Source organism: Orcinus orca, chromosome 10, assembly GCF_937001465.1.
Source record: "Orcinus orca chromosome 10, mOrcOrc1.1, whole genome shotgun sequence".
Taxonomy (NCBI): domain Eukaryota; kingdom Metazoa; phylum Chordata; class Mammalia; order Artiodactyla; family Delphinidae; genus Orcinus; species Orcinus orca.
The window spans coordinates 9,316,745-9,329,279 of NC_064568.1; the positions used below are offsets into that span (position 1 = coordinate 9,316,745).

At 38.7% G+C, this 12,535-nt stretch overlaps 1 protein-coding gene across 5 annotated transcripts in view; it reads right to left on the reverse strand.

Annotated features, from left to right (window-relative positions):
- GRM7 (glutamate metabotropic receptor 7) overlaps positions 1–12,535 on the reverse strand; it is an 853,253-nt gene that overhangs the window by 397,695 nt on the left and 443,023 nt on the right. The gene's annotated exons all lie outside the window — the stretch shown is intronic.

The window sequence follows — 12,535 nt, forward strand, 5'->3', positions numbered from 1 at the left end:
TGAGCGGCTAGGCCCGTGGGCCATGGCCACTGAGCCTGCGCGTCCGGAGCCTGTGCTCCGCAACAGGAGAGGCCACAACAGTGAGAGGCCCGTGTACCGCAAAAAAAAAAAAATAAATAAAATAAAATAAACATTAATGACGATGTGATGACAGTGAATAGAATTTTGGAGTGGGTAAAAGAAAGGGGGAGGTATATTTATAAAGCAAAAATTCCAGAATGTGATGACTCAGGGAGGAAAGTTGCTGGAGCTATAGTTAGAGGAACAGTATGTAACCTTGAGCACACATTACACACACAATCAGTTCTCAGCTGGGCAAAGAGCACATAAAAGTCATGATTTATTTTAAGCAAGGAATCAATGCAGTGTGGAATGTGCTAAGTGAATGGAATCCCAAAATAATATTATCAGTGTCATATTCCTCGGCCTAAAAAATGTTTTATTAAGACATTTTCACATTCTGCTTTTCAAATCAAAATTAAAATTAGGTTATCAGTATTTATACATTTCTAATTTCAACACAGTAGGGTATCTGTTTGAAATATTACATCTCTCTCCTCTCTTTTTTTAAAATAATGTTTTTGCCAATCAATGAACCATAGCTGTGCTGATTTCACAATTATAAAAGCATTCCCTAGCTTACATTTTTCTTCAAAGACAATCCTTGCATAAATATTTTCATAGAATTCCTAATTCCTATTCCTACATAGAATTCCTATGTATATAAAATGGCTTCATTTCATGATAAAATTTAACAAAATAACATTACGTATGTTATTACCTGGTTCTAACTGTAGGCATGTATAGTGAAGGCAACAATCGTTCTTGAAACTATCTGAATTTTTATTTTATTTTACCTTATAGTCTAAGTTTGTTAAAAAAATTATATATCTACAAAAAAATCTACAGCTAACATCATACTTAATGGTGAGAAACTCAAAGCTTTCCCTTACTAAGATAAACTACAAAGCAAGGATGTCCCCTCCCACTATACCTTTTCACTTTCATAAAGGAAGTCTTTGCTAATGCACTAAGGCAAGAAAAAGGAAATATAAGTTATATAGATTGGGAAGAAGACATAAAACTATCCTTATTATATCCTTAGGTATAAATCTAATAAAATATGTACAAGATCTATATGAGAAAAACTACGAAACACTGATGAATGAAATCAAAGAAGAACTAAATAAATGTAGAAATACTCCATGTTCATGGAGAGGGAAACTTAATATTGTCAAGATGTCAGTTCTACCCAAACTGATCTATAGATTCAATGCAATCCCAATAAAAATCTCAGGAAATTATTTTATGGATACCAACAAACTGATTCTAAAGTTTACATGAAGAAGCAAAAGACTCACAATAGCTAACACAATATGGAAGGAGAAGAATGAAGGTGGAGGACTGATGCTACCCAACTTCAAGACTTACTATAAAGTGATAGTAATCAAGACAATGTGGGATCTGAGAAATAATAGACAAATAGGTCAATGGAACAGAAGAGAGCATCCAGAAATAGGCCCCCATAAATATAGTCATCTGATCTTTGACAAAAGAGCAAAGGCAATACAATGGAGCAAAGACAGTCTCCTCAACAAATGGTGCTTTAACAACTAGACATCCACATGAGAAAAATTTAGTTTAGACTCACACCTTACACGCTACACAAAAATTAACTGAAAATGGATCCTAAAACTAAATCTAAAACACAAAACTATAAAACTCCTAGAAGATAACGTAAGAGAAAATCTAGATGACCTTGGGTATGGTGACACCTTTTAGATACGACATCAAATATACCATCTATGAAAGAAACAAGCAGTACAGTTTGGAAAGGAAGTTCCCAATGAAATGTTTAACACAAATAGAGGCAGCCTCTGCTGTACTTTCTGCTTTCTGAGGAGGTTATAGGTCTTTTATTAATTATAGCATTGCTTAGAAATAATATTGTGGTTTAAGGCAATATTTCATTTCTTGGCATTTTCTCTCATTCCCCTAACAAAACTTTATGAGGTGTGTGGAACATCCCAGGTAATCAAGGAAGACTAAAGTAGGGTATATCTAAATTGGAGCCAAAAACATTTTAGTTCAGTTCTTCAAAGCTTTGATCTCTGGTTTTAAGAAAAAATAAAGAAACTGTTTCTATCTTGAGTTAGAAAATGCATGAAATAACCAATTTTTTCATGCCAGGTCCAGAGTGCTTTTTGTCTTTTCTTACACGAATCACAGATTTAATTCAGGAACCAAGCTGTGCTATACACCCATTTGAAAATCATCACCAATAGTCAGAACCATTGGAGTCGGCTTTGAAAATCCACCCTTCATTATGCTCGCTCCCTAATGTTAATGATTATGTCAGAGATGAAAAGAACCTGGCCCATGATCCTTGCTGGCTATAAGTAGAGGATGCCCAGGACAGCCTACCCTCAGAGAAGTAGAGCATTTTGGAGGGCAAAGAGTGGGAGGCGATTTGGGCATTTTGTTCTGAGGACTTGTTCAGGGCTGGAGACAATGACTGGGGAATCCCTGTTAATGGGGCAACAGAAGAGAGGGAAATGCCAGGGGTCCCTTGACTCATCAGACACTACAGAAGAACTAAAAATGATAGAAGAGTTTTGGCTCAGGAGCTGGAGAAGTGCTGCCAAGTCTGGAAACACTCTGAGATCTCCCGTGAATGCTGGGCAGACAACAGGGCCAGGGGTGACCTTTCCCGGGCACGGTTCCTATCATCATCTAATTGAAAGTGGGGGAAAATGACCCCCTGGGCTAGCAAACACTGAGGACTTGTTTTCTACAAATGGAAAATAAATACAGATAGAAGCTAAAAGAAGATGAACATGACTTTCACAGGGGCAATGCACTTGCTAGCCCTTTGGCCTAAGGCAATTTGTCGTTAATTGTTCATGCAGATACACAGAAGAGAAGCCAAAAATGTATGTGTTTGCCAAATGTGTTCAAAATACGATCGAAAGGAAAAAAGACATGTTGATTATTGATTGGGTTTTTCTTATTTACATTACAAGGTACAGCATTGCACAACCCAGGCAAAGATAGAGGGATGTAGCAGTATTATGACTATTTGGATGATGTCCATCCCAGTAGCATCCAGTATGGAACAACCAGCAAAAAGGAAAAAAAACACAGGAGAGGAAAACTTAATTGCTCATACAGAATACATTCTGTAGTTTCATTTGAGATATTTCATAGCTTTGTTCAGAAAACTTGGTGCGATGGAATGCATTTCCTTTTTCATTTCCTTAGGAGTGTGGCACTATAAATGCACAGCCACAATCCTGTGGTCCCATCCTAAACATCAGTGAACTAATCTTGGCTGCTCTTTTTATCAATGCAGAAGACAATATGGCTAGATAGAAGCCACGCCATTTCTAAACAGTCACATGAAAAGCCTCATGTTCTCTCTGGGGAGGAATGGAGAGCTTGGCATGAAGAGTTGCTGTTCTGTCACATTTCAATAGTACTTTCATTGCTAATACCATTTCTCCTCCATCTCATTTTTGAGACCACTTTTTTCTTGGCAGATTCAGGATGCTGTTTTGTGTCTAATTTAATAACTTTGTGTATCCCTATATATATATGAAAAAGTATTTTGTTTCAAGAATTTATAAAATTTTTGAAGTACTTAGTAATTTCCTAAAATATCTTGAAGCTGGAGGTAGAAACCATGGAGTTACTAACATGCCTATGATGTACCTACCGCTTAGGAAGAGAGGACCTCAGAAGAGACCCTGTAATCTGTTGCTTTGCTTCGACACCCACCCAAATCTTACACTTCACCCCTCCACAGAGTCATCTGAGTGAGCTTTCTAAATCCCTCTTATCACATCCCATTTTCATACTCAGATGCTGCCTGAAATACAAATTTCTAAGTGTAGTTTCTAAGACCCTTCATGATCCAACTCTGGTCCACTTATCATCCATATTTTTTGCTGTACCTTTATGTTTCCTGTAATTCCTCCATCCATCTAGGCATCCAACCACTTAAAAACATGTTTGATCACCTGCCATATCCAGGCCAAGTTCAAGGTGCTGGTGGTACGATGACGCATAATGGATAGGTTTCCACATAGAGACAAGTAAAGAGATATCATAATGGTATGGAGTATGTAGGGTGCAATAGAAGCAACAGAAGGAGCCCCTAACCAGACGTGGATGGGGTGCAATGGTTGCAGATGGCTTCCAAGGAAAATTAATATCTAAGCAGAGACCCAAAGAATAGAAAGGAGTTAATCAGGCAAATAGCGCAGTGACCACTACTCTAGGAGAGGGAAGAGTTTTCCCAATGAATGGGAAACTTTTTAAAGAACAGGAAGGGGGAAACCATGGAACCAGAGAGTTGGCACCACATGCAACACCTCTGGCTGCATCTCTGTCTTCTGTCAGGAGCATTTGCAAAAACAACATTTAGAGAGACCTTCAAGATGGCAGAGGAGTAAGACATGGAGATCACCTTCCTCCCCACAAATACATCAGAAATACATCTACATGTGAAACAACTCCTACAGAACACCTACTGAATGCTGTCAGAAGACCTCAGGCTTTCCAAAAGGTGAGAAACTCCCCATGCACCTGGCCGTGTGGCTAAAAGGGTCCTGGTGCTCAGGCGGGGTGTCAGGCCTGTGCCTCTGAGGTGGGAGACCTGAGTTCAGGACATTTGTCCATGAGAGACCTCCTGGCTCCACATAATAACAAACAACAAAAAATCTCCCAGAGATCTCTATCTCAACGCTAAGACACAGCTCCACTCAACGACAAGCAAGCTACAGTGCTGGACACCCTATGCCAAACAACTCTCAAAACAGGAACACAAACCCACCCATTTGCAAAGAGGCTGCCTAAAATCATAATAAGGTAGCAGACACCCCAAAACACACCAATGGACGTGGTCCTGCCCACCAGAAAACAAGATCCAGCCTCATCCACCAGAACACAGGCACCAGTCCCCTCCACCAGGAAGCCTACACAACCCACTGAACCAACCTTTTGGCAGACATCAAAAACAACAGGAACTATGAACCTGCAGCCTGTAAAGCGGAGACCCCTTAACACCGTAAGTTAAGGAAAATGAGAAGACAGAAAAACACACAGGAGATGAAGGAGCAAAGTAAAAACCCACCAGACCAAACAAATGAAGAGGAAATATGCAGTCTACCTGAAAAAGAATTCAGAGTAATGATAGTAAAGATGATCTAAAATCTTGGAAATAGAATGGCGAAAATACAAAAAACGTTTAACAAGGACCTAGAAGAACTAAACAGCAAACAAACAATGATGAATAACACAATAAATGAAATTAAACATTCTCTAGAAGGAGTCAATAGCAGAATACCTGAGGCAGAAGAACGGATAAGTGACCTCGAAGATAACATAGTAGAAATAACTAAAGCAGAGCAGAATAAAGAAAAGAATGAAAAGAACTGAGGACAGTCTCAGAGACCTCTGGGACAACATTAAACGCACCAACATTTGAATTATAGGGGTCTGAGAAGAAGAAGAGAAAAAAAAGGGACTGAGAAAGTATTTGAAGAGATTATAGTTGAAAACTTCCCTAATATGGGAAAGGAAATACTCAATCAAGTCCACAAAGAGCAGAGAGTCCCATACAGGATAAATCCAAGGAGAAACATGCCAACACACATACTAGTCAAACTATCAAAAATTAAATACAGGGCTTCCCTGGTGGCAAGGTGGTTGAGAGTCTGCCTGCCGATGCAGGGGACGCAGGTTCATGCCCTGGTCCAGGATGATCCCACATGCTGCGGAGCGGCTGGGCCCGTGAGCCATGGCCGCTGAGCCTGCGCATCCAGAGCCTGTGCTCTGAATGGGAGAGGCCACAACAGTGAGAGGCCCGTGTACCACACACACACAAAAAACCTAAATACAAAGAAAAAAAATATTAAAAGCAGCAAGGGAAAAACAACAAATAACATACAAAGGAATCCCCATAAGGTTAACAGCTGATCTTTCAGCAGAAACTCTGCAAGCCAGAAGGGAGTGGCAGGACATATTTAAAGTGATGAAAGGGAAAAACCTACAACCAAGATGACCCTACCAAGAAAGAATCTCATGTACATTCAATGGAGAAATTATAACCTTTACAGACAAGCAGAAGCTATGAGAATTCAGCACCACCAAACCAGCTCTACAACAAATGCTAACGGAACTTCTCTAGGCAAGAAACACAAGAGAAGGAAAAGACCTACAATAACAAACACAAACAATTAAGAAAATGGTAACAGGAACATACCTATCGATAACTACCTTAAATGTAAATGGATTAAATGCTCCAACCAAAAGACACAGACTGGCTGAATGGATACAAAAACAAGACCCATATATATGCTGTCTACAAGAGACCCAATTCAGACCTAGGGACACATACAGACTGAAGGTGAGGGGATGGAAAAAGATATTCCATGCAAATGGAAATCAAAAGAAAGCTGGAGTAGCAATTCTCATATCAGACAAAATAGACGTTAAAATAAAGACTATTACAAGAGACAAAGAAGGACACTATACAATGATCAAGGGATCAATCCAAGAAGAAGATACAATTGTAAATATTTATGCACCCAACATAGGAGCACTTCCATACATAAGGCAAATAAAAGGGGAAATTGACAGTAACACAATCATAGTAGGGGACTATAACACCCCATTTTCACCAATGGACGGATCAACCAAATGAAAATAAATGAGGAAACACAAGTTTTAAATGACACATTAAACAAGATGGACTTTATTGATATTTATAGGACTTTCCATCCAAAAACAACAGAATATGCTTTCTTCTCAAGTGCTCATTGAATATTCTGCAGGATAGATCATATCTTGGGTAACAAATCAAGCTTTGGTAAATTTAAGAAAATTGAAATCATATCAAGTATGTTTTCCACGCACAACGCTATGAGACTAGATATCAATTGCAGGAAAAAATGTGCAAAAAATACAAACACATGCACGCTAAACAATACAATACTAAATAACCAAGAGAACACTGAAGAAATCAAAGAGGAAATAAAAAAATACCTAGAAACAAATGACAATGAAATCAGGATGACCCAAAACCTATGGGATGCAGCAAAAGCAGTTCTAAGAGGGACGTTTATAGCAATACAATCCTACCTCAAGAAACAAGAAACATCTCAAATAAACAACCTAACCTTACACCTAATGCAATTAGAAAAAGAAGAACAAAAAACTGCAAAGCTAGTGGAAGAAATCATAAAGATCAGATCAGAAATAAATGAAAAAGAAATGAAGGAAACAACAGCAAAGATCAGTAAAACTAAAAGCTGGTTCTTGGAGAAGATAAACAAAGTTGATAAAGCATTAGCAAGGCTCATCAAGAAAAAAAGGAAAAAGACTCAAATCAATAGAATTAGAAATGAAAAAGGAGAAGTAACAACTGACACAGCAGAAATACAAAGGATCATGAGAGATTACTACAAGCAACTATATGCCAATAAAATGGACAACCTGGAAGAAATGGACAAATTCTTGCAAAAGCACAACCTTCCGAAAATGAACCAGGAAGAAATAGAAGATATAAACAGACCAATCACAAGCACTGAAATTAAAACTGTGATTAAAAATCTTCCAACAAACCAAAGCCCAGGACCAGATGGCTTCACAAGTGAATTCTATCAAACATTTAGGGAAGAGCTAACACCTATACTTCTCAAACTCTTCCAGTATATAGCAGAGGGAAGAACACTCCCAAACTCATTCTACGAGGCCACAATCACCCTGATACCAAAACCAGACAAAGATGTCACAGAAATAGAAAACTACAGGGCAATATCACTGATGAACATAGATGCAAAAATCTTCAACAAAATACTAGCAAACAGAATCCAGTAGCACATTAAAAGGATCATACACCATGATGAAGTGGAGTTTATCCCAGGAATACAAGGATACTTCAATATACGCAAATCAATCAATGATATACACCATATTAACAAAATGAAGGAGAAAAACCATATGATCATCTCAATAGATGCAGAAAAAGTTTCTGACAACATTCAACACGCATTTATGATAAAAACCTTCTAGAAAGTAAGCATAGAGGGAACTTACCTCAACATAATAAAGGTCACATAGGACAAACCACAGCCAACATTGTTCTCAACGGTGAACAACTGAAAACATTTCCTCTAAGATCAGGAATATGACAAGGTTGTCCACTCTCACCACTATTATTCAACATAGCTTGGAAGTCTTAGCCACAGCAATCAGAGAAGAAAGAGAAATAAAAGGAATCCAAATCGGAAAAGAAGTAAAGCTGTCACTGTTTGCAGATGACATGATACTATACATAGAGAACCCTAAAGATGCTACCGGAAAACTACTAGATCTAATCAATGAATTTGGTAAAGTAGCAGGATACAAAATGAATGCACAGAAATCTCTTGCATTCCTATACACTAATAATGAAAAGTCTGAAACAGAAATTAAGGAAACACTTCCGTTTACCATTGCAACAGAAAGAATAAAATACCTAAGAATAAACCTACCTATATAGACAAAAGACCTGTATGCAGAAAACTACAAGACACTGATTAAAGAAACTAAAGATGATACAAACAGATGGAGAGATATACCATGTTCATGAAATGGAAGAGTCAACAGTGTGAAAATGACTACACGACCCAAAGCAATCTACAGATTCCATGCAATCCCTATCAAACTACCACTGGCATTTTTCACAGAACTAGAACAAAAAAATTCACAATATATATATGGAAACACAAAAGACCCCGAATAGTCAAAGCAATCTTGACAAAGAAAAATGGAGCTGGGGGAAACAGGCTCCCGGACTTCAGACTATACTACAAAGCTACAGTAATCAAGAGAGTATGGTACTGGCACAAAAACAGAACTACAGATCAATGGAACAGGATAGTAAGCCCAGAGAGAAACCCACGCACATATCGTCACCTTATCTTTGATAAAAGAGGCAAGAATATACAATGGAGAAAAGACAGCCTTGGTGTGGTGCTGGGAAAACTGGACAGTTGCATTTAAAAGAGTGAAATTAGAACACTCCCTAACACCATACACAAAAATAAACTCAAAATGGATTAAAGACCTAAATGTAAGGTCAGACACTGTAAAACTCTTAGAGGAAAACATAGGCAGAACCGTCTATGAAATAAATCACAGCAAGGTCCTTTTTGACCCACCTCCTAGAGAAATGGAAATAAAAACAAAATAAACAAATGGGACCTAATGTAACTTAAAAGCTTTTGCACAGCAGAGGAAAACACAAACAAGATGAAAAGAACCCTCAGTATGGGAGAAAGTATTTGCAAATGAAGCAACTGACAAAGGATTAATCTCCAAAATTTATAAGCAGCTCGTGCAGCTCAATATCATAAAAACAAACAACCCAATCCGAAAATGGGCAGAAGACCTAAATAGACATTTCTCCAAAGGAGATATCCAGATTGCCAACAAACACATGAAAGGATGCTCAACATCACTAATCATTAGAGAAGTGCAAATCAAAACTACCTTGAGGTATCACCTCACTCCAGTCCGAATGGCCATCATCAAAAAACCTACAAACAATAAATGCTGGAGAGGGTGTGGAGAAAAGGGAACCCTCTTGCACTGTTGGTGGGAATGTAAATTGATACAGCCACTATGGAGAACAGTATGGAGGTTCCTTAAAAAGCTAAAAATAGAACTACCATACGACCCAGCAATCCCACTACTGGGCGTATACCCTGAGAATACCATAATTCAAAAAGAGACATGTACCCCAATGTTCATTGCAGCTCTATTTACAATAGCCAGGACATGGAAGCAACCTAAGTGTCCATCGACAGATGAATGGATAAAGAAGATGTGGCGCTTATATACAATGGAATATTACTCAGCCATAAAAGAAACAAAATTGAGTTATTTGTAGTGAGGTGGATGGACTCTGTCATACAGAGTGAAGTAAGTCACAAAGAATAAAAGAAATACCATATGCTAACACATATATATGGAATGTAAAAAAAAAAAAAAGGTTCTGAAGAATATGGGAGCAGGACAGGAATAAAGATGCAGACAGAGAGAACGGACTTGAGGACACAGGGAGGGGGAAGGGTAAGCTGGGACGAAGTAAGAGAGTGGCATGGACATATATACACTACCAAATGTAAAACAGATAGCTAGTGGGAAGCAGCTGCATCGCACAGGGAGATCAGCTCGGTACTTTGTGACCACATAGAGGGGTGGGATAGGGAGGGTGGGAGGGAGACGTAACACGGAGGGGATATGGGGATATATGTATATGTACAGCTGATTCACTTTGTTATAAAGCAGAAACTAACACACCATTGTAAATCAATTATACTCCAATAAAGATGTTAAAAACAAAATGTAAAGAAAAAAAGAACTGGAAGGTTTTAAGGATCGCTACAATGAAGGATTGGGCTGCAGAATGAATTATTTAAAGTTACCCCAATATGCCCTGCTCCTTCACTCCTCTGCTCCCACCTCCTGGGTTTGGAGTAGAGGAGTTTCTTCGCATTATGTGATGAGCTTTAGTGCATCACTTCCTGTTTTACCTCCTCTCAGGCATCTTTCCGCAACCACAGCATCACCACCCTAGACACGCTTGCATTTTATCTTACCCCACACCATCTATCCATGTATTCCGCACTGTGCCTGCAGTGTTTCTCATGTTACATAGTCATCAACTATTTTCTGATACATTTACTGAGCTCCATATGCTTTGAGGATGGGATTTTTGTCCTCTTCTTATTTTTCCAACTCAGCACAGAGCAAAGCACACAGTAGATAGTTAAGTTTTTAGTGAAAAGGAGTGGAAAGAGTTAAAATAGCTTTTATTCTTGTAGCTCATCTGCAGATGTATTGGGTTGGGTAGGAAGATAGGCAATCTTCTCCGGACATATATTTGGGAATGAAATTAATTCAAAGCCTCTCAATGAACACATGGGTGACTCATGGGATCTTTATCTCCCTGAGATAACACAGAAAGGAAACAGTGACAGAACCACAACCTGGCTTGTTTAAAAAGGCCCACAGAGAACATGCAGCATTCTGGGGAGAATAATTACTTAGATTGGAGTAGAGACAGAATAGAAAGAAAGGCAAATATTTGATTCTTTGTGAGTGAGAGGATGGAGTTCTTTTTAACGTGCAAAGCATGTTTTATGGAATCTTTGGAGACCTTGCCCATCCGAAAAGGAAGACAAAGCAGGATACCAGCGGAGGAGTTGTTTTTCTTTACAGCGTCTTCTTTTAGCAATAACTATTCAAATTAAAGGAGAACATAAATTGTAATCAGCAACTTTTGTTAGATCAGAAAGATGCCAATAAATGCCCTCTCCTCCTTCTACCTCTCGAAGAATCTTTGCAGCAGCAAGGAAGGCAAAGGAAAAGAAAAGGGACAGCAATTTCAGAAGGTAAGAGAAAGAGAAAAAGAAAGCAAGAACAAAAGAGCCCCAGGAAGGCAAGGCGATGTTGGTGCCTGAGCTGGACCATACAGTGTATGATCTTGGGGGTCAGAAGAGACCTCAAGAGGTAATGGGGGAAAAGAATTCCTATAGCTGCTGGAGAGGGTGTGGAGAAAAGGGAACACTCATGCACTGCTGGTTGGAATGTGAATTGGTACAGCCACTATGGAGAACAGTATGGAGGTTCCTTAAAAAACTACAAATAGAACTACCGTACGACCCAGCAATCCCACCACTGGGCATATACCCTGAGAAAACCATAATTCAAAAAGAGTCATGTACCAAAATGTTCATTGCAGCTCTATTTACAATAGCCAGGACATGGAAGCAACCTAAGTGTCCATCATCGGATGAATGGATAAAGAAGATGTGGCACATATATACAGTAGAATATTACTCAGCCATAAAAAGAAACGAAATTGAGTTATTTGTAGTGAGGTGGATGGACCTAGAGTCTGTCACACAGTGAAGTAAGTCAGAAAGAGAAAAACAAATACCATATGCTAACACATATATATGGAATTTAAGAAAAAAAAATGTCATGAAGAACCTAGGGGTAAGACAGGAAAAAAGACGCAGACCTACTAGAGAATGGACTTGAGGATATGGGGAGGGGGAAGGGTAAGCTGTGACAAAGTGAGAGAGTGGCGTGGACATATATACACTACCAAATGTAAAACAGATAGCTAGTGGGAAGCAGCCACATAGCACAGGGAGATCAGATCAGTGCTTTGTGACCACCTGGAGGGGTGGGATAGGGAGGGTGGGAGGGAGGGAGACGCAAGAGGGAAGAGATACGGGAACATATGTATATGTATAACTGACTCACTTTGTTATAAAGTAAAAACTAACACACCATTGTAAAGCAATTATACTCCAATAAAGATGTAAAAAAAAAAAAAAGGAATCCCTATAGTTATCCTGCTACGGAAATAATGGAGAAATTACAAAGGGAAAATACTCTTAGAAAATGCAGCTCGCTTATATACACTTTTATTGTGTTATTATTTCACTTCTTATTAAGGGTAATGATCTCTCAG